We start from the raw sequence: 24,128 nt of genomic DNA, 5'->3' as shown, positions 1-24,128 counted from the left end.
CTATGAGATCTTCATTAAGAGTGCAGGTCTCAAACTGACATGTCTGATCAATGAGGCCTACTGACCAGATTGTATTTAATGTCCGTTTCCTTGGATGGGCTGGAGCTGGCTGCCATACTTCTCAAATTTGAGTGAATATACAGCTTCCCAGAAATCCTGGGAAGCTGTTAAAATGCAGATATTGTTTAATTGGATTTAAGGTGCAGCCTGAATTTCAGCTTTTCTAACAATCTTTTATTGATGCCAATGCTGCTGGATCAAATCTATTTGAGTAATAACAACGTATTTTTTCTAAAGCATCTTTAGAATACTTCTCTCAATCAATATACTTTATTGAACTTAACAGAGATTCAACCTACAAGAAAATGACTTGCCGGCAACTTTTTTTGGGGGAAAGAGGTTTGCAGTATTCTTTTTTTTATTATTATACTTTAAGTTCTGGGGTACATGTGCACAACGTGCAGGTTTGTTACATAGGTATACATGTGCTGTGTTGGTTTGCTGCACCCATCAACTTGTCATTTACGTTAGGTATTTCTCCTAATGCTATCCCTCCCCCAGGCTCCCACTCCTGGACAGGTCCTGGTGTGTGATATTCCCCTCCCTGTGTCCATGTGTTCTCATTGTTCAACTCCCACTTATGAGTGAGAACATGTGGTGTTTGGTTTTCTCTTTTTGTGTTACTTTGCTGAGAATGATGGTTTCCAGTTTCATCCATGTCCCTGCAAGGGACATGAACTCATCCTTTTTTATGGCTACAGAGTACTCCATGGCATATATGTACCAAGTCTATCACTGATGGGCATTTGGGTGGGTTCCAAGACCTTGCTATTGTGAACAGTGTGGCAATAAACATATGTGTGCATGTGTCTTTGTAGTAGAATGATTTGTAATCCTTTGGGTATACACTAAATAATGGGATTGCTGGGTCAAATGGTATTTCTACTTCTAGATCCTTTAGGAATCACCACACTGTCTTCCACAATGGTTGAACTAATTTACACTCCCACCAACAGTGTAAAAGTATTCCTATTTCTCCACATCCTCTCCAGCATCTGTTATTTCCTGACTTTTTAATGATTGCCATTCTAACTGGTGTGAGATGGTATCTCATTGTGGTTTTGATTTGCATTTCTCTAAAGACCAGTGATGATGAGCATTTCTTCATGTATCTGTTGGCAGCATAAATGTCTTCTTTTGAGAAGTGTCTGTTCATATCATTTGCCCATTTTTTGATAGGGTTGTTTGTTTTCTTCTTGTAAATTTGTTTAAGTTCTTTGTAGATTCTGGATATTAGCCTTTGTCAGATGGATACATTACAGAAATTTTCTCCCAATCTGTAGGTTGTCTATTCACTCTGCTGATAGTTTCTTTTGCTGTGCAGAAGCTCTTTAGTTTAATTAGATCCCATTTGTCAATTTTGGCTTTTGTTGCCATTGCTTTTTGGTGTTTTAGTCATGAACTCCTTGACCATGCCTATGTCCTGAATGGTACTAGTAGCCTAGGTTTTCTTCTAGGGTTTTTATGGTTTTAGGTCTTACATTTAAATCTTAATCCATCTTGAGTTAATTTTTGTATAAGGTGTAAGGAAGGGGTCCAGTTTCAGTTTTCTGCATATGACTAGCCTGTTTTCCCAACACCATTTATTAAATAGGGAATCCTTTCCCCATTGCTTGTTTTTGTCAGGTTTGTCAAAGATCAGACAGTTGTAGATGTATGGTATTTTTTCTGAGGCCTCTGTTCTGTTCCATGGGTCTATATCTCTGTTTTGGTACTAGTACCATGCTGTTTTGGTTACTGTAGCCTTGTAGTATAGTTTGAAGTCAGGTAGTGTGATGCCTCCAGCTGTGTTCTTTTTGCTTAGGATTGTCTTGGCAATGGGTTTTTTTTTTTTTTTTTTTTTTTTTTGGTTCCATATGAAATTCAAAGTATTTTTTTTCCAATTCTGTGAAGAAAGTCATGGTAGCTTGGTGGGGATAGCATTGAATCTATAAATTAATTTGGGCAGTATGGCCATTTTCATGATATTGATTCTTCCTATCCATGAGCATGGAATATTCTTTCATTTGTTTGTGTCCTGTTTTATTTCCTTGAACAGTCATTTGTAGTTCTCCTTGAAGAGGTCCTTCACATACCTTATAAGTTGTATTTCTAGGTATTTTATTCTCTTAGTTCTGAATGGGAGTTCACTCATGGTTTGACTCTCTGTCTGTTATTGCTGTATAGGAATGTTTGTGGTTTTTGCACATTGATTTTTTATCCTGAGACTTTGCTGAGGATGCTTATTAGCTTAAGGAGATTTTGGGCTGGGATGATGGGGTTTTCTAAATATACAATTATGTCATCTGCAAACAGAGACAATCTGACTTCCTCTTTTCCTAATTGAATATTCTTTATTTCTTTCTCTTGCCTGATTATCCTGAGCAGAACTTCCAATACTATGTTGAATAGGAGTGGTGAGAGAGGGCATCCTCGTCTTGTGCCAGTTTTCAAAGGGAATGCTTCCAGTTTTTGCCCATTCAGTGTGATGTTGGCTTTGGGTTTGTCCTAAATAGCTCTTTTTATTTTGAGATACATTCTATCAATACCTAGTATTGAGAGTTTTTAGCATGGCGGGCTGTTGAGTTTTGTCAAAGGCCTTTTCTGCATCTATTGAGATAATCATGTGATTTTTGTCATTGGCTCTGTTTATGTGATGGATTACGTTTATTGATTTGTGTATGTTTGACCAGCCTTGCATCGCAGGGATGAAGCCCACTTGATCACGGTGGATAAGCTTTTTGATGTGCTGCTGGATTTGGTTTGCCAGTATTTTTGTGGAGGATTTTTGTATTGATGTTCATCAGGGATATTAGCCTAAAATTTTTGCTGTTGTTGTGTCTCTGCCAGGCTTTGGTATCAGGATGATGCTGGCCTCATAACGCGAGTTAGGGAGGATTCCCTCTTTTTCTATTGATTAGAATAGTTTCAAAAGGAAGGGTACCAACTCGTCTTTGTACCTCTGGTGGAATTTGGCTGTGAATCCATCTGGTCCTGGACTTTTTTTGGTTGGTAGGCTATTAATTATTGCCTCAATTTTGTAACCTGTTATTGTTCGATTCAGAGATTCAGCTTCTTCCTGGTTTAGTCTTGGGAGGGTGTATGTGTCCAGAAATTTATCCACTTCTTCTAGATTTTCTAGTTTATTTGCATAGAGGTTTTTATAGTATGCTTTGATGGTAGTTTGTATTTCTGTGGGATCAGTGGTAGTATCCCCTTTACCATTTTTTATTGCATCCATTTGATTCTTCTCTCTTTTCTTCTTTATTAGTCTTGCTAGTGGTCTATCTATTTTGTTGATCTTTTCAAAAAACCAGTTCCTGGATTCATTGATTTTTTTGAAGGATTTTTTGTGTCTCTATCTCCTTAGTTCTGCTCTGATCTAAGTTATTTCTTGTTTTCTGCTAGCTTTTGAAAGTGTTTGCTCTTGCTTCTCTAGTTCTTTTAATTGTGATTTCAGGGTGTCAATTTTATATCTTTCCTGCTTTCTCTTGTGGGCATTTAATGCTATAAATTTCCCTCTACACACTGTTTTAAATGTGTCCCAGAGATTCTGGTGTATTGTGTCTTTGTTCTCATTGGTTTCAAAGAACATCTTTATTTCTACCTGCATTTCATTATGTACCCAGTAGTCATTCAGGAGCAGGTTGTTCAGTTTCCTTGTAGTTGTGCGGTTTTGAGTGAGTTTCTTCTGAGTTCTAATTTGATTGCACTGTGGGCTGAGAGACAGTTTGTTGTGATTTCTGCTCTTTTACATTTGGTGAGGAGTGTTCTACTTCCAACTATGTGGTCAATTTTGGAATAAGTGTGATGTGGTGCTGAGAAGAATGTATATTCTGTTGATTTAGGGTGGAGAGTTCTCTAGATGTCTAGTAGTTCTACTTGGTCTAGAGCTGAGTTCAAATTCTGGATATCCTTGTTATTTTCTGTCTCGTTGATCTGTTTAATATTGACAGTGGGGTCTTAAAGTTTCCCACTATTATTGTGTGGGATCCTAAGTCTTTTGTAAGTTTCTAAGAACTTGCTTTATGAATCTGGGGGCTCTTGTATTGGGTGCATATTTAGGATAGTTAGCTCTTCTTGTTGCATTAATCCCTTTACCTTTCTGGAATGGCCTTCTTTGTCTTTTTTGATCTTTGTTGGTTTAAAGTCAGTTTTATCAGAGACTGGGATTGCAACCCCTGCTTTTTTTTTGCTTTTCATTTGCTTTGTAGATCTTCCTCCATCCCTTAATTTTGAGCCTATGTGTGTCTTTGTATGTGAGATGGATCTCCTTAATACAGCACACTGATGGTTCTTAACTCTTTATCCAATTTGCCAGTCAGTATCTTTTCACTGGGGCATTTAGCCCATTTACATTTAAGGTTACTTTTATTGTTATGTGTGAATTTGATCCTGTCATTATGATGCTAGCTGGCTATTTTGCCCATTAGTTGATGCAGTTTCTTCATAGTGTCGATTGTTTTTACAATTTAGCATGTTTTTGCAGTGACCATTACTGGTTGTGCCTTTTCATGTTTATTGCTTCCTTCAGGAACTCTTGTAAGGCAGGCCTGGTGGTGACAAAATCTCTCAGCATTTCCTTGTGTGTAAAGGCTTTTATTTCTCCTTCACTTATGAAGCTTAGTTTGGCTCTGTATGAAATTCTGGGTTGAAAATTCTTTTCTTTAAGAATGTTGAATATTGGCCCCCACTCTCTTCTTGCTTGTGATGTTTCTGCTGAAAGATCTGCTGTTAGTCTGATGGGCTTCCCTTTGTGGTTAACCCGACCTTTCTCTCTGGCTGCCCTTAACATTTTTTCCTTCATTTCAACCTTGGTAAATTTAATGATTATGCTTCTTGGGGTTGCTCTTCTCAAGGAATATCTTTGTGGTGTTCTCTGTATTTCCTGAATTTGAATGCTGGCCTGCCTTGCTAGGGGTTGGGGAAATTCTCCTGGATAATATCCTGAAGAGTGTTTTCGGTGCTCTACACGTTCAGGGAAACTTCTCTAGTAATGAACTATAGAAATGATCCCTGAAAGTATAGTCTTGCCGGCGACTTTTTAAAAAATATTAATTGTGTTAAATTCCTTTAATTAGCAATGTATCTGTTTAATTTCACAGATACACTATAGTCAATGAGGTGTTAAATCTTTTTAAACAAATTTTAGCATGACTGAAGGTATCATGCTATAATAAGAAACAAACACTGGATTTGTAAGCCTGAGACCTGGGTGCTAATCTCCTCTACCTCTAATTGGTTATGATTGAAAATTTAGGTTATCTAAATCTGTTTCTTCATCTGAGGAATTAATAGTTGAATGAGTTACATGATTTCTCTGGATTGCTGTAGCTCTAAACTAATATTATTATAAAACTTTCATTATTATAGGAGTTTTGAGGTAGCTTATAGATGACATTTCAAATCATTTATACATAAGCTTAGCAGCAAAGTACAGATGTTGAGTCCAGGCAATTATCTCAATCATTGAGAAACATAATGAGTATTTTCAATTGGATCATGGGTATTACATGACTTAGTTCATAAAATTCACTGGAAATAGATCAGTTTGTCTTTTATTTTTGCAGTCATCACTGTAAGTTCTGTTAAACTAGAGGGAAAATAAAATAAAAAATTGCAAAAAAACAGCATTCATGTATTGTGAACACTTAGTAACACACATTACGCTTCCTATTACCCTATTCCTACAACTACCATAAAAAGAATAAAATTCAAAAAATATTTATACTTTAAATAGTTATTTGGACTACTTAATAGGGTTAGCATAATAATTTTCTCAAGATTTCTTTGATTCCTGGGATTTATTCATTAAAAACTTGAATAAGCATACGTATTTATTAACTTAGGCATGGAATTTAACATTTGTTGTCTTGAAGACTTTGTAAAAATTTATAGGCTATAAAGTTCTATTTGGGACAGTTTAGAAAAATTATATCTTAAGTATTTCACATAATAGAACAGGGGAGCTATAATGGAAAGGATTAAATTATGACAATTTATCTTCAAAGTGTTTTGGAAGGAAGATTGATGTTCTTTCCTGCAAAGGTAAATTGGCCTAATAATTTTAGCATAGTGAAATTTATGAAATCTAGGAAACCTTTTAACTTATATTTCTGTACATCTATATTAATAAAAGATTCTTCATAGCCTAAAATAGACTCTCCTTTGCCTGCATTCATTTTATGAAAGTCAAATGCTAAATTAGAAAGCAAAAGGAATAAAGCAAATTGGGCATGAAGATAAAGCAGATGTTTCTGACACTGTAAAGACCTAGCAGAGTGAGTCAAAGTCAGGATGGGAGAGATTTGTCATTGGAGTTACTGCATGCTGTTCCTGCCCGCTTCTCCATGATCTGAGCCAAGTCAGGAGGCAGATCATCTGAGCCATGATCTGCCTCCTGATTCCCACATGGTTTTGTGTTTTTCCGTCTTTCTTTCTTTCTTTCTTTCTTTCTTTCTTTCTTTCTTTCTTTCTTTCTTTCTTTCTTTCTTTCTTTCTTTCTTTCTTCTTTCTTTCTTTCTCTTTCTTTCTTTTTTTCTTTCTTTCTTTCTTTCTCTCTTTCTTTCTCTCTTTCTTTCTCTCTTTCTCTCTTTCTTTCTCTCTTTCTTTTTCTTTCTCTCTCTCTCTTTCTTTCTCTCTTTCTTTCTTTCTTTTTCTTTCTTTCTTGTCTTTCTTTCTTTTGAGTCTCACTGTTGTCACCCAGGCTGGATTTCGATGGCACAACCTCGGCTCACTGCAACCTCCGCCTCCCTGCTTCAAGCAATTCTCCTGCCTCAGCCTCTAGTATAGCTGGGATTACAGGCACATGCCACCACACCTGGTTAATTTTTATATTTTTAGTAGGGACAGGGTTTTGCCATATTGGCCAGGCTGGTCTCAAACTCCTGACCTCAGGTGATCCGCCCATCTTGGCCTCTCAAAGTGCTGGGATTACAGGCATGAGCCACCATACCCAGCCGGTTTTGCATTTGTTTCTCCACTACCGCACCCCACTAAATGGTATCTGCCCTGTCTTCTCTATTTATACCTTTAGTATGTGGATCTCTTCTAAGTATGTACAATTTCACTGCAAATTCAGAATTACCTGGAAGCTTTAAGAAATACTGGTGCCTGTGGTCCTACCCAGAGAGATTCTGATTTAATGGTCAGAGATGTGGCCTGGGCATTGGGATTTTTAAAAGCTTTCTAGGTGACTGATGTGTAATTGAAGCCCACTGAAATCTACCAGGTAGTCTACTGGGTCTTTGGAATTACCGCCTTACTTAATGCTCACGATACTTTTCTAGGTAGATATTATACTCCTTTGTAGAGGAAAATAAGTGGAATATCAGGAAGGCTTAATGACTAGCTTAATACCACTAGTATGTGGTAGCTACAGAATTCTATCCATGTTCTACATTATTGCACATTTGCTCTTATCCTTTACTTTAGAAGCAGGCTAAGTTTCATGTTCTGTGACCCAGATTCTCGGCAAAGCCATAGTCTCTTTTCTTGCTGTATCAAGCTTTTGTTAAAACAGTAATCTTCGTATAAACTTAAAGAAACATTTACCTATGTATAAAATTTTCTGCATCTAATAGCAAGATGACTTAGGTTACTTTTCCCCTTAATGTAATGCGGAGTTGCAGTGGTCCGTTTGAGTTTAAATTGGCATGTTCTGTCTTTTAACCTGACCAGCAGCGCGAAGATCTTTGTTTTTTATTTTCTGTATTTTATATAGTGACAAGAAATTTGAATCTGCCCTTATTTAATTTTAATTATGCATTTAAATATTTGAATGTATTTTCAATATTGTGGGCCCTGTCACAAAACCCAGACCATTTCTATTAGTAACTTACGTAATTTTATGGCAGGACCAGAATGCCACTCAAAACACTTTGCTGAGCTCTGTTAAAATTACATTTAAAAATATATTTATTCAATATATTCCAATATTACATTTGATAATTATGTTGAATTATGGATTTCCTACTCTTCATCTTATATGCTAAAATTGCTGTTTATATTTAAGTCATTTATTTGTTGAAGAAAGAGGCACCCTAGATTAAAAGAAGAACACTTTGATGGATTACTTTATGTACAGCTGACAAAAAGTGTAATGTAATTACAAAAAGGATCCATTCTACTGAGAGTGTTAAAATGCTAAATAGAAAATACATTGAATAGTGGAAGGGTACATTGGTACCACCAGTTGGGAAGCTGTGTGTTATTATCTTCTGAAGCTAATATAAGTTAACACACTAACTGACATACATGTAACCTAAAATTAAGCAATTAAAAATAAATTAGTTACAAAAATGTCTCTAGTGGCATTATTTATATTAAAAAATTGAAACAACCAAATGTCCATCAGCCACAAGAAGAGTTAATAAATTGGCATATTCATCAAGAAAATACAGAAATGAAGAAAAACTGCTTCATGCAATGATATTGATGAATCTCATGGACATAATGTTGGGTAAAACAAACAAACAAACAAACATGATAGAATACATTCAATTTATGTGAAATCCAGGAGCAGACAGAAGTGATCTGTGGTGATGGTAGCCAAGAGAGTGGTTACCTTCGAGGGTTGATTTTTGCCTGGGTAAGAGCACTGGAGAGGATTGTGGAGTGTGAGAAATGACATGTTTTAATCTGGGAGGCTAGGGGTACATAGATATGTACACATGGAGCTCCATATGTGTGACTTGTGCACTTTACTGTAGGCAAGTTATAACTCAACCACAGTGAGGTTGGGGTGTGTATATGTCTATTTTAAAAAAGTGATCTACAAGGACAGAGGCTCTGGGTGACCAAGACCTTAGGACACTGCAAATATTTGCATAAGGATAAAGAAAAATTAATTGTGACCTCAGAAGATTTAGAATTAGCACTCCAGATGGCCATGTCACTCATTATAGTGCTTATATGAGAAAGTTATTTTTTCAACACTTGCCTGTCATCTAGGGCGTACTAGAATTAATTTTTAAGATTACTATTTTTTCTGTGAATTATTTAAATGACTTAAAAATTGCAGTCTTAACAAAGAGGAAAGGGAACATACTGTTCTTAGAATACATGGTTTTAACATAATGACAGAAGGGCTCCAAACTTAACATTGCCCTAAGGTAACCTCCCCCACATGTAAAAATATTTTTATTTTCTCTCACACTTTGGATAAATTACTTTCATTAATCTGAAGATTTCTAATCTGACCTCATTGGCATCATTAGCATTTTATGCAACAGAACTATTTATTAAATGTTACTGTCAGCTAAAAAGCATTTTATAAAAGAATGTATAGATTTCAAGGTTCAGTTATTTTCCTTGTCAAGAGAATGACTTTAGAGTATCATTTAAAAATGTGTGGTAGCTTTGTCAGAATTGTTATTAATTTTTCATGAAAATTCTTCTCTCTTACCTGAGGTTTTCTATTTGGTATTTGTAAGGCATCTCTGGAATCAAGGGGAAGCAGTGATAACGTGGAGCGAAACTGTAGGTTTAAGAGAAAGAGGAAAAACATTTACCACTAACAAAGAAAGATAGCATTATTGGCTTGAGAAACAAACAAACCCCCTGACAATTAATTTAAAAAAGAAAAGTTTTATTTTTCTGAAGAAGAGAAGATAAACGAGGAAATTCTGTTAGGAGATACTAATCTTCAACATAATTATGCCATAGGAGTTTGAGCTTTACAGTTAAAAATTGTGTCCTCAATATGTAGCACCAGACTCACAGCTCATGAGAGGAAATGTAAGTACATTATACTTTATTAAGTTCTGTATCTTTATATAAACTTTGAAAAGAAATTTGACGGTATCCTTTAATATATCCTGAAAAATATACTGCTGTAAAAAGAAACCAATTAAAATTTTAAAAATTACAATCAAATATGTATCAGCCAATAGATCGTTTTATACAAATGATATTATTTTTAAAATATTTTTAGTTTTACACATAACATTATGACTCATCTTGTTCAGATAGATTTCTGTTTTATAAAATTGAATTGTAAATTAATAAGTTACTGTCTGCCTTATTTTAATATTTCTAAAAATTACTGCCTGAAAAAGAGTACTAAATTTAATTTTGTACATGGCCAAAGAAATAACAATTCTTCAAAATGAAATTGAATTAACTTGAAATACAATAGACAGCATGTACCCATCATATGAAAGCCAATTACAATTAAAATAGTCACTATTTTAAACTGCTGTACAGCAGACTAGGAAAATACTTTATTCGAGTAACTAGACACATTAGGAATATTCATATGCACGTGTCACCCTAAGGTTTACAGTCTTTCCTACAAACAATCACTGCTTCTGTCTTGCAGATTCTAGATACCAGTTAGTACCTGCCTATTTGCATATCCTCTAGGCCATTCACACTCAGCATTTTCAAAACAAATGCCTTATAATCTTTCCTCTTTATGCCCAAACTGGATAATTTACTTGTAATAAAGACCAGCAGTTAAGAAGACCCGTTAGCCACTAGATCATATTGATTCTACATCTCAGATTTTTAAAAAATTCCTCTTCCCTTGTTTCCTATGTCCACTTCTCTCACACTGAGTTTTGTAGGTGATCCCTTAAATATCTCCCTGCCTTCAACTTGCTTTGTCCTCATTATCTTCTTTATACTGTTGGGCAGAATTATATCTCTAAAATATAGATTCAATCATGACTGCTTCAGATTTTTTATTGAGTAAAAGGACAATGCAGGAATCCTACATTGATTTACTTCTACATGATCTGGCATCAAGCTACCCTTCTAATTTCAGTTTTTACCCTAATAACTATTTTCAAACCCAAATTTTCCTCCCCCTCCATCTAATTCACATTCTTCTCAAATTCGTCACTGCTCTGTGCGTTAGAGACCAAACTTTCTTCTGTACTTTCTTATGCACCTTCTTCTCATTTCTCCTCTCGTATTTTTTAATCTCTCTCTTGTACAGGCTGCAGCTAATTGTGAACTTTCATCGAGTTTGGCCTTGCTCTCTGCTTTTATTTCCTCTAATAACTCCCTCAGAGAGAGTTCATTTGCTCGAAGAGTTTCACCTGCCATGTCTGTGCTTCTGCTATTTCCTTGACCCAATGTATGCAGCCTGCAGTTGCTGGCAGAATCTTTCAAACGTAATTTTTGACAAGTTATTTTTCTTTTCCCAGAAACTATAGTGATTTTTATTGTTCATTTTTGTAGCAATCGTCTAGTTTCTTTTTCCTAATTACTGCAACTTATGTAACATTCCTGCAAATGACCTCTGTGTTTTTGTTGGGCCTCTTTGTTTTCTTCTATTTTTGTGGAGCATCTTTATTTTCTCTTATTGACATTACCTCAGCACCACACTTCCTCATCCTATGTTAATTTTCTTCACTGTGACTTTTTTTATTTGTCTTTGCCAAGAACATTCTTCCCCAATTTTCATTAGCCTGCAGTCTTCATTGAATTCAAGATGCAGCTTAGATTCACTTATTCCACGAAATCTTCTTTGACTAACCCTACTTCTCTCCTACCACTCACTTTGGAATGACTTATCTTTTATTTTCAGATGTGTACTTGCATTTCTGTTCATTCTTCAATTGTACCTTCCTAACTAGATCATATATCTTTTGTGATAGTATCATTTATGTCTTTTGTGTCTCTAGCACTTTGTACACAAGAAATAGACACTTGGTAGTTAGTTGATTATACTGGAAAAATATATGTATAATAATTAAGTTTTATTGAGTACTCACTGTGTATCAAGTACTGTGTAAAGTATTTTACATGAATCACTTTTATATAAGGCCCAGTGAGTCAAAATGGCTTGTTTAAGGTCACATAGCTGGTGAGTAGTGAAGGTGGGGTTTAAAGCCTGTGCACAAGCATAATCACCAGCTTAGTTTGGAAAGTGTGGCTTTCCATAAGATACAGCTGCTGATTAAATCATCTTAGGAAATGACTTATTCAGGGAACATGCTTTACAACTCTAAAAGTTTTGCTATCAATCTTCATATCACAAAATAATAAAACAGAGGCACTGGGACAGAATTGCTTTCACTAGAAATTGATTTGTGTTTGAAACTTGACTCATGATTTAGTACAAACCTGGTAAGCTCTAAAATTTACTGATTCCATCTGAACAGTATTGGTCAAGAAATACTGGTAGTTGATTTGCCTGTAGAATATAATTCATCCACTTGCCATAATCTCAGATCTCAAGGAAAATTCTATGTAGTTCATAGAAGGTGGGGAAAATAATCATCATTATGTATAACAATATTTACTCGTGGGTATTATTAATAAAGTGTGTCCTACTTTTAGAAATATATTATGAACATTAAACCTCAATTTGTTCCTGTTTCTAAAATTAACCAAATGTTATGACTTTAAAGGAATACATACCGAAGGCATTTTCAGGCTGGTTGCAATTGCGATTGGTCTCCTCTATTTCAAGCCAGTGTTTAGCTTAAGCCAATGACCTTCTTACCTGGCAGTTGAATCTAATACTTCTCCACCAACAGTGAAAAAAAATATAGCTAGAAGGCCTCATTCGTGACTGTTCCTAGGATAATTTCTTGAGTATGCTTTGACGTTTTCGCATGAAAAATTAGAAACCTAGGCAGAAGAGGACCCTCATCCCTAAAGGAGAGACTTTTTTTTCCCCTGAAGACTGGAGAGGAACTTGTTCATTCGTAGATCAGACAATCTGGTGAGACATGAGATGAAAGTAAGGACAAAGCGCACATAGTGTATATATGTATGTATGTATGTATGTATTTATTTTATTCTTTTTTGAGACTGAGTCTTGCTCTGTCGCCCAGGTTGGAGTGCAATGGCATGATTTCGACTCACTGCAACCTCCGCCTCCTGGGTTCAAGTGATTCTCCTGCCTCAGCCTCCCGAGTAGCTGGGATTACAGGCACGTGCCACCACGCCTGGTTAATGTTTTGTATTTTTAGTAGAGACGAGGTTTCACCGTGTTGGCCAGGATGGTCTCCGTCTCCTGATCTTGTGATCCACCCACCTCGGCCTCCCAAAATGCTGGGATTACAGGCGTGAGTCACTGCACCCGGCCTGTATCTTAAAGTTAGTTTTTAACTGAAAAGCAGGAGAACTCACAGCGTGCAATTGTGAAACACAGAACCAAATCAAACTCTGCTGAGAACCTTAGAGAAACCTTGCTTCACTTAGCTAGTGGATTACAGCCTATATCGAAAAAGGCTCCTGAGACCAATGGCAATAGAACTAATATGAGCCTTTGGGAGTGATTACACAAAACCTGGTAAGAACTAAGTTTTGTGGAACAAATGATACACATGGTAGGCTCAGAAACTAGTTGCACAGTGGACCAAAGAAACAGTTTTACCATTTGAGAGGAAGGAGATGGTTAATACATTTGTTCACATATGTATCCATGGAGAAATCACTGGAATTAAAAAAAAAAATGTTAATAGCATTTAAATGTACCTCTTCTATCATAAAAGGGTAAAATCTGGATTATTTAATTACTGCTTAAGTCCTGGATTTATTAATTCTAGATTTATTTTTATCTTTCGCTGCTAGATTTTATTTACCTTCTTATACTGAAGTTGGTTTTATTCTGTTAGTTTACAAAAAATGTTCCAAATCACTAGCTAATGCAGTGGTTTGCCCCCTCAAGAGCCTCACATTTACTTTTAGCTAAATAAATTACATTAAAATAACTATCTTCCTGTCTCCCGGATTATACTGATGCAGATTCTACTTACTTATTTTTATTGAGGGAGATCCTTGCTTTTTGTATATTTCTAAAGTGTGCCATCACATATAAAGTGAGGACTTTAGTTTTATATTTTAAAAAGTAAAAGTTTTCATCTTACTCAATATTTCCTGGCTCGCATCTAGTTGTTGTATGTGTCTGCTTAGATTTGCATACCTTTAAGTAACTTTTTCAAAGGTTTAGTCATAAATATGTAAAACCAATTAATGGATTTTGATTAGGCTTATCCCAAGATAATATGTATCATTCATCAGATCCTTTATATGACATTCAAAACATAATTTCACCTCATATACTTAATTGATCTTTGTAATAATATGTTCTAAAATTGACCTTCAAATAGTCATTCAGGATACGTAGAACTAGAACTTTTTTCTCTGGAATTCTTGTGTCAACTTCATTAAAGCAAGAGAAGTGGAATAGAGGCTGCCTGTTGAAAACTACAAAATGCAAGCTGACATTCACCATTTTGTGGTCTGTCATGCATGTCAGCTAAATGACAGAAATGCCCCAGATGTTCTGTCACACATTGAGAAAGCTCCATACTTCAACTCACACAATTTTGGTTCACCCTAGGTGACTCTGAGTTGAAAACCCTAAGCTGGACATTCTTGTCAGTCTATTGACATATACCAAAAAATTTAATCAGGCATGTTGCATTATGTTAAAACCAGATATTTTGTTACCAGTTCAGGTTTTACGTAGAAAACAGCCCTGTTACTCAATGGTGATGATAGGATATAGGATGAGCTATATTGTTTACTATACCATCTACTTCTATGTATTTTCATATATTTACTATTATAGTAAGTAGCTTTCTCAAAAACCATTTAAAGTCACAAATTGTTTAAATAAATTGTGGCTTGTGCACACCCATGAATATATTACTGTATACTCATTAAAAATAATATTATAAATTTATATGGATTGATATGGAAAGATTCTCACAATATATTGTAGAATGGAAAAGTTAGCTGTAAAACAGTGTATATGACATCATCCGCTTTAACCCAAATACTCATGGACACATGTGTGCAAACACACACACACACATACTGTTCAAGTTGATGCCTCTGGGAAGTGGAATTAAAGAGCTGGAAGAATAAAAGGGAATAAAAAATGTTGTATATACTGTTCTGTACTGTTAGAACATTAACTATATTTTTTCACTATTAACTTTTGAAATTAAAAATTATTCAATACCAATGTAAAAGATAATAATACAATGACTGTTTTCTATGAGCCCACATTGCTTTTAATCTCTAAATCCATTGGGTAGTGCAGACTAGTACACATGAAATCAGAATGACTAATCCATGTAAATGACTAATCCATGAATGTAATTCAGCTTGTTGGCAGATTAGCAATTTGGAAAATGGAAAAAGCAAAAAAGTCTACAGTACTGTACTTCAAAAGTTGTTATCATGTTTATGCATGGCTAGAATGTAGGTTAGGAAAGCAAGGGGAGGATGAGTAGTGCAGTCAGCTTTGCAGGTATGGTGATAGCTCTCGGTTCTCTAGTTCTATTAGTGTTTTATAGGCACGTGAGATGTCAAGACTGTGAAGCCAGAATATAAGTGACAGAAAGAATATTCCAAATATACTACAGCTATTTCTTAGCTATCACACCTAGTAAAAAGAAGTCAGAGTGGAGGGCATTCTGGCCAAACAGCTAAGAAAGAAAGCAGAGAATAGATAACTGAAACAAAATGGAAAACGACAACTTGGACAAAGGACAAATGTACAGATCCACTCTGATATTACACAAAGGATAGAACCAATGGCTCAAAGATATGTTCTAGATATAGCAAGGAATGAGATCCCAAGTAAGGTGAAATGATTCTCTTTAGAACAGAAGCTACCTATCTCTCTGATTTTGACTCAGTTAGGAACTTCTGAACTAAATTGTAAGCATCATGAAGACAATGCAAATCACATAGAAAGAAATGAATGAGATATTTTTACTGCTAGATGATTTCAGTCTTCTCTATAAATTTTGAGGATTTTCCACATTCTACTTTGATTGAATACTTTAGTTTTTACTATTGTTTCCATGGGCCCCAAATCACCGGCAAGTGAGTCGATGATATTATCTGGAAAGAAAACATTTAATAGAGATAGATAATACAGGAAGTACTTTGGGAAATAACATTTCATGGACATTTTTGAGAAATGAACACAATAAATCCATGCCAAACCTTGTACAGGCTATAAGGGTTCCATTTAAAATAAAATAATTGGGGCTGGGCACGGTGGCTCACACCTGTAATCTCAGCACTTTGGGAGGCCGAGGCGGGCAGATCACGAGGTCCGGAGATCGAGACTACCCTGGCTAACACAGTGAAACCCCGTCTCTACTAAAAATACAAAAACTTAGCCGGGCATGGTAGTGGGTGCCTGTAGTCCCAACTACTCGGGAGACTGAGGCAGGAGAATGGTGTGAACCCAGGAGGCGGAGATTATAGTGAGCAGAGATTGTGTCACTGCACTCCAGCCAGGGTGACAGAGTGAGACTCTGTCTCAAAAAATAATAATAAAATAAAATAATTGAGATTGTGAATTTTTTTAAAAAAGCATATCTAGTTATGAATGTGCTAATGTAAGCTGCAAGAAAATAAGCAGTAAAATATTAAAATGGAACTGATAAAATAATAAGTTGAAAACTCCATGATTAATACTAATTTTCTCAAGGCATTACCAGTAAGGTTTATAATTGCATTAAATGACTGATTTTTGAGACAGATATGTATAAGATATATTTTCTACGTATATAGGTAGTCAATACTCTTTTTAGAGAAAAATATTTTTATCAGTTTTTAACACTATTTTAGTGTTGGCTTCTGCAACAATTTAAAGTCAGCACAAGATAGATTTTAAGTTCCTGTGTCACAGAGGACTTTGATAATATGATGAAAACTCTGGAAGTTCTAGTCAGGAAAAAAAATCACACAAAAATATAAACATCTGAATCTAGGTGAAGAAATACTTAGAATTCCTGTTTCTTTTTCATCTTCCTCTTCTCTATTTACTTTGGACCAGTCAGTTCTAAGGAACTTCTGAGATATTCCTTAAAAGAAGAAGCAACACTCATCACAAACAGAAGTGCTTAAATCTCGTTGTTTTTAAAATTTATTTGATTAATGATTGCTTTCCAAAGTCATGAGTCACAGTGGCCTGCAGCATGATACTTTCATTCTTTACTAAGAGAATGACAGGCTTTTGACAAAATAAAGATAATTGTGATTTATATAATAAGATGGAGGCTGACATACTTTGGCAAGAAGGATCTGACCGTTCCATTTCTGTATTTCATCCATGATAGCAAGCAAGTAGATACTAAGGCTTAAAAGAATAAGAATATACTCTATTACATATGACTTTATTTAACAGGATTATTTTGAGATTGACAAGTCTAAAATTTGTCCTGTCATAATAACTATCTTTTATAGTTCATGCTGTTGAATTCATTTTGCTTCAGGAGTTTGCATTTGACTTTTTTTTTAAACTTTTGATTCCATATGATTCTATACATTTCTTTTTTTCTTTTCTTTTCTTTTTTTTTTTTTTTTGAGACAGAGTTTCACTCTTCTTGTCCAGGCTGGAGTGCAATGGCATGCTCTTGGCTCACTGCAACCTCCGTCTCCAGGGTTCAAGCGATTCTCCTGCCTCAGCTTCCTGAGTAGCTGGGATGATAGGCATGAGCCACCACACTGGCTAATTTTGTATTTTTAGTAGAGACGGGGTTTCTCCTTGTTGGTCAGGCTGGTCTCGAAGTCTCGACCTACGTGATCCACCCGCCTTGGCCACCCAAAGTGCTGGGATTACAGGCGTGAGAGACCGCGCCCAGCCGATTGTATATAATTTCTTAAATATTTTATGAGATGTGTGTGTGTGTGTGTGTGTGTGTGTATGTCTGTGTGTGTGCGTGTATCATCAGCATACCTAAATTCTAGGTCTAGTTTGGCTTCTACCACTTCATGATGGTATATAAATATTGCAATCTAAGAATTCTGTAATTCTAATCATGTTACATAACCTTGTCTATTTTCTTGTTTATGTATGAAGATACAGTTTAACTAAGAGTGTAGTTTTGAGGCAATTATAAATGGAAGCACTTATATAATTGAGTTATTATTTACAGTCATTCTCAACTAACAAATATTTCTTAAGGATGAATTTCTGTGCTATTTGTTAGAACATGCATTTCACTTTCTATATCATCATAGTTGATTACATATTATAGATGTTTGACTTAGGAAATAATTTTTCGGAGAATATAACATATCCAGTGTTGTTAAACATTTTTATAGATAAGATTGCAACATGATAGTAGATGTGGTAGGCAGAATAATGGCCTTTTAAAGATGTAGATGTACACGTCTTTCCTAATGCAGGGGAACTGCAAATAGTTATTTCCTTTGTCAAAAAACACTTTGCAGGTGTCGTTAGGCTAAAGGGCCTTGAGACAAGAAGAGTATCCTATAGTATCCAGGTGGAACCAACCTAATCACCTGGGTATTTAAAAAGCAGAGAACCTTTCCCACCTGAATTCAATTCAGAAGAGAGGGGATGTGATTATGGGAGAGTAGTCAAAGAGATGCAAGGCTGCTGATGCAAGAGGGCCAAAAGCCAAGCAATGCAGGCAGCCTCTAGAAGATGGAATGGCATTAAAACACATTCTTCCCTCTAGCCTCCAGAAGGGAATGCAGCCCTGCTGACACTTTGATTTTAATCCAGTGAGTACTGTGCCAAACCTCCAGCCTATAGAACTGTAATATAATAAATGTTTGTTATTAGCCAGTAAGCTCATGATAATTTGATACGATAGCATTAGAAAACTAATACTTGAGAATGTTAGTAAATTCAGACTAGACATGGTGGATTTAAAAAATATACATATTTTATGTGGTAACACGAGGTTCGTATATGTTATGATATTCAGAATGTTCCACATTTATGAGCTAATAATGATTGCTTTATAGGCAAACAAAAATATTGGTACTTATTAGGTGGCTAACTGATTAGATATATTCACCTCCTATCCGTTTTAAGATCTAACTGAAATAGAGGTTACACATACATATATACATACCTGCAAAGGTCATTGGGTATATTAAAACAAAGGCAATTACTACAAGAAAAATGAAACTTTGTACATATGAAAACTAGACTAAATTGAGACTACTTAGAACAGGACGAAACAATTATAGTCACAAAAATGAAACAATTAAATATAAATGTATATTTATGTTGGGACAGTGGGGGATAAATTTAAAAGAGAAAATATTTTTTCATTATAGGGGGAAAAAGATCATTTAAGGAGGTAGAGCTGCTGGGGAAGCTTTAATGACAGTATAAATGTTTGTAGGGATATATAAGGAGTGGGGATCTCAGGAAGGATAGCGTTGTCAGACTTTTATACTTGCATTTATTGGTTACATATATCTTCAAGTAATAATGCATGTTGCTTAAAGAAAATATAAAAAATAATGCCGAGAGTACTAAAAGAGGGAACACTCCCATTCTGCTCCTTAGGTATTCCAATTCCATGCTCCTTCTTCTAATATTAGCGTATATCATTTTTTAAAAAGTGTATGTGTACCACTATCTCTTAGCTCAACAACTTTGGTCATTGGATTCCTGTTATGTATAACGAGAAGTATACCTGTCCTCGTAGTGTGTTCCAGAGGTAGTCCTCTCTTACCTACACTGCAACCTATTTACAGAATATTGTGTATCAAGTTGTCCTTCACAGTATTTCATTTCTCAGCACCAGCTCTTCAGTTTTAGCTGCGGGTTATGGCTCCCTTCTTTGCTGGAGATTAAGATGTTAGAGCAGTCAGTAAGCAGCTTGCAATGAGGCTACGTGAGGTGGCCTAGAGAGGATGTAGTAGAGGATGAAGAAGCAGCCACAGGGCTGATCCCGGCTGCGCCCAACCACAAAAGACAGAATCAGCATTTAATCAGACAAGAGAGTAACCCGGTGGATGGTGGCACGCAAGGGAACAGAGTGGTCTCAAGAATGGAGAAGTCAATTTTGTTCAGCTTGAGAGGAGAACAAAAGTGTGACATTGCTTTCACAATGTGGAGATTATATATTATTTTGGCAAGAGCAGTTTCCCTGGAGTAATCTAGTCAGTTGCCACATTTAAGTGGGTGAGAAAGGAGACTGGTGAGAAGTTTCTTTTTTATTTTATTTTATTTTATTTAGTTTCAGGATACAAGTGCAGGATGTGCAGGTTTGTTACATAGGTAAACATGTGCCATGGTAGTTTACTGCACCTATCAACCCATCACCTTGGTATTAAGCCCAGTATGCATTAACTATTTTTCCTGATCCTCTGCCAAGCCCCTGACAGGCCCCAATATGTGTTGTTCCCCTCCCTGTGTCCATGTCTTCTCATTGTCAGGCCCCACTCATAAGTGAGAACATACGGTGTTTGGTTTTCTGTTCCTACGGTGGTTTGCTGAGGATAATGACTTCTAGCTTCATCAATGTCCCTGCAAAAGACATTATCTCATTCCTTTTTATGGCTGTGTAGTACTCCATGGTGTATATGTACCACATTTTCTTTATCCAGTCAATCATGGATGGGCATTTGGGTTGATTCCATGTCTTTGCTATTGTGAATAGTGCTACAAGGAACATACACATGCATGTATCTTTATAATAGAAAGATTTCTATTCATTTGGGTATATAATCAGTAATGGAATTGCTGGGTCAAATGGTATTGGGAAAAGCTAAGTGTTGGGAGAAGCTGAGGCAGGGCTTGCATGTCTGACATAATGTAAAAGAGTCTTGGAACATGTCTGGGTCCAGGGTCTAAAACCCATTGTGGCCTTTGGGAACACCAAGCTCTGTGCTAAAGGGTGGGAGGCTACCCTGATGCACCATAATCTAAGCCCAGGGCATAAAATCCCTTGTGACTTGGATACAATCCAGGGCTTGTGGCTCTGGAATGTGTCTAGACTTGCTGGCTCTTTGCTCCTTGCTCTCCAAAGATCAATTGTATCTTGAATTAAAAGAACCTGATCTCCATTATCTCAAGTAGCAGAGCAGCTGCTAAACCATCACCGCTGTAAATTATGTGCTTAATGCAACACGCCCTTTCCACCCCCACATTCTCACCACCTGTTTCTTTGTTGGCTTACCAATAAATAGCGTGGAGCTGCTCGGGGCCTTCTCAGCCTCCATACACTGGCAATGGCCCTCCGGGCCCACTTTTCTCTCTCAAACTGTCTTTTACTCATTCCTTTGGCTCCGCCAGACTTCATCAACCCCATGACCTGGTGTTGGGTCTGTTCACCCCAACAAATGGTATTTCTGGTTCTAAATCTTAGAAGAATTGCCGCAGTGTCTTCCATAATGGTTGAACTAATTCCCACCAACAATATAAAAGTATTCCTATTTCTCTGATACCTCATCAGCATCTGTTGTTTCTTGAATTTTTTTTTTATAATTGTCATTCTGACAGACATGAGTGATATCTCATTGTGGTTTTGATTTGCATTTCTCTGATCATCAGTGATGGTAAGCTTTTTTTCATGTGTGTTGGTCGCATATATGTCCTCTTTTGAGAAGTGTCTGTTTATGTCCTTACCACTTTTTAATGTTTTTTGTTTGTTTTTTTGTTTTTGGAGACGGAGTCTTGCTCTGTCGCCCAGGCTGGAGTGCAGGGGCGCAAACACGGCTCACTGCAAGCTGTGCCTCTCGGGTTCACACCATTCTCCTGCCTCAGCCTCCTGGGTAGCTGGGACTACAGGTGCCTGCCACCACATCCGGCTAATTTTTTTGTATTTTTAGTAGAGACAGGGTTTCACCATGTTAGCCAGGATAGTCTTGATCTCCTGACCTCTTGATCTGCCCGTCTCGGCTTCCCAAAGTGCTGAGATTACAGGTTTGAGCCAGCGAGATCAGCCTGTTTGTGTTTTTCTTAAAAATTTACTTAAGTTCCTTGTAGATTCTGGATATTAGACCTTTGTCAGATGGATAGATTGTAAAGATTTTTCTCCCATTCTGTAGGTTGATCATTCTGATGATGGCTTCTTTTGCTCTAGGCAACACCATTCAGGACATAGGCATGGCAAAGATTTTGTGATGAAGTTGCCAAAAGCAATTGCAACAAAGGCAAAAATTGACAAATAGGATCTAATTAAACTAAAGAGTTTCTGTACAAGTTTCCTTTAGTTCTACACAAGTTTACCTTGGTGTAAAACATCAACCTAAACCTCTCTTCTGTTTCAAATTTAGGTAGCATAAAAAATAACTTATATACTAATTTGATCGGCTTAAAAACACATTTTCTCAAAATGAGTAATAAATATCTTGTGCATTTTAGATGCAAGATTTAGTTTCATTTTAATTTTAAAATACATTTTTAATGTTTGCTGAGTATGTGCCACTCTACTAGATCCTGTGGGAAATGCAGAATAGAACTGATTTATTCTAGAATATAACTTTTACTTACAAAATCACTAAAATATCTAAAATTGAATGTTGATACAACAGTAATAAGGCACCTACTTAGCAAGTTGAACTTCTCTGCCTGGAGCTCCAAGTACTACATAGAACAGGAAAGAAACAGAGTTTCCCTGGGGAGAGGACAAATGGTGTGTTTGTAACAGTTAAGCAACGCAGAGAGATAATTCAACCCAAGTTTTTGTGTATAAACAACTGCAATTAATATCAGTGTGCATTATTATGTTGCAAGTTGTTTAGGAAAATCTTGTAGTTATGTTTTTTAAGAGTAATATGTTTAAATTAATATTTATTATAACTGCTGTTTTTGAAATGAAGCAATGAACTCTGATTAGCTCTCAGAAATTAGTCATTATATTTAGGAAAAGTCAGTAAGTTTGTCTTTTACTCACTTTACAAATTAATTCTTGTTGAATATTCAAAAAACTAAATATAATTTAATTTAGTTAATTTTTATGATGAGTATTATTTAATATTCCACTGTTATGATGATAGACTTTCCTGTTGCTTTGGTAATATTGATAAATTCATTTTTAAGTGTAAGTACTGTTGTCTGAATAATTTTAAATTGTTTTGAGGTTCATACTCTTAGTGTGTGTCATCTAACATTATTTTGGGGTGGTAACATCCTTCTAATGACATATTAATCACTTATACAGGTTAACACATACATATTCGCACCTACAAGAATTATTATTTTTAAAAGTTATGTAATCAAAACTATTTTCTTTAATTTCCTCTGTGTTTTGATATATAGCGTGAGAATAGAAAAAAAGTACTAAAATTTTTCATTTTCTTGTAACTGTTAAGTTTTCTGTCTTTTTCTTTTCTGGCTACTATTCTTATTATTGAGTTCCCTGTACAACATCTATGGGAACAAGATAAATACTCCAGAAAACTTGCACTTTACTGAAATGTGTAAGTAATAAATTATACTGTAATGTATGTTGCATTCCATTTATTGTCACACTTCAATTTTGCTATTGTTTCAAGTGTAATTGTTGTTGATGAAGTGGGACTTCTTACCAGCAGTGTAACTTGGGCAAGTTACTTACCTCTGGATTCTGTAAGATGAGAATCGTAAGGATGCTTAATTCATTGTTGGGATTTACAAACGTAATGCGTATAATTTGTTACCACAGCACCTGACACTCAGTAAGTTCTTAATAAAGATTAACCAAGAAATGTTGGCCAATTTATTTCCTGACTGCACAGTCTACATAACTCTTGTCATGCTTTCAAACAATATGAATCAATTTTGGTTTATAATTATTATTTTTTAAATGTAAAGAATCCCTTTAATTGGTATAATACTTCAGTGTGACATACATGTATGTATATATGTATGTGTGTATGTATGTATATATGAATATATCTGCCAAAAAAACTAAAATTTGTTAATGTGTTCAAAATGTTTTATTTCTTATGAATATTTGTCTAGTATATCTGGCTAGTTGAAACTTTTCACAGCATTTCCATCTGGATTATGACTTAATTTATGGTCATTATGGTATATGCAATAATGAAAGGGAATCTGCACTTTTACAGTATGTGAGTTTGACTTACTTTTTTGGATGCTGCCATACTTCATGTATTTTATATAAACATTTGCAAATGGGATATATAATATTGTTCTGTTTCCAACAAACCTAAAATACATATTTGTATGTCTGTATAAATGTATTAAGACTTTGTTGAAAGAAATTACATATAAACAGAAAAGTGAATTAAACAAACATACATCATATTGAATTGTTTTCAAGAGAAAACTCATATAACATCATTTGGTCAAAAAAACCCACAAAAACAGTTTTAATCCAGATACTCCATGTAGTACTCTTTTCTAGCCACAATCCCCCTCTCCCCCAGCCTCCCACCGC

The 24,128-nt window shown here is 35.6% G+C and overlaps 1 protein-coding gene and 1 pseudogene across 2 annotated transcripts in view; one reads left to right on the top strand and one right to left on the bottom strand.

Annotated features, from left to right (window-relative positions):
* EDIL3 (EGF like repeats and discoidin domains 3) overlaps window positions 1-24,128 on the top strand; it is a 455,143-nt gene that overhangs the window by 71,631 nt on the left and 359,384 nt on the right. The gene's annotated exons all lie outside the window — the stretch shown is intronic.
* LOC114679212 (small nucleolar RNA U3) lies at window positions 4,972-5,071 on the bottom strand (annotated as a pseudogene).

The sequence above is a fragment of the Macaca mulatta genome, chromosome 6 (assembly GCF_049350105.2).
Source record: "Macaca mulatta isolate MMU2019108-1 chromosome 6, T2T-MMU8v2.0, whole genome shotgun sequence".
NCBI lineage: Eukaryota > Metazoa > Chordata > Mammalia > Primates > Cercopithecidae > Macaca > Macaca mulatta.
The sequence above is the reverse complement of the archived record's forward strand: the minus strand, read 5'-3'. Positions and strand labels throughout refer to the sequence as shown.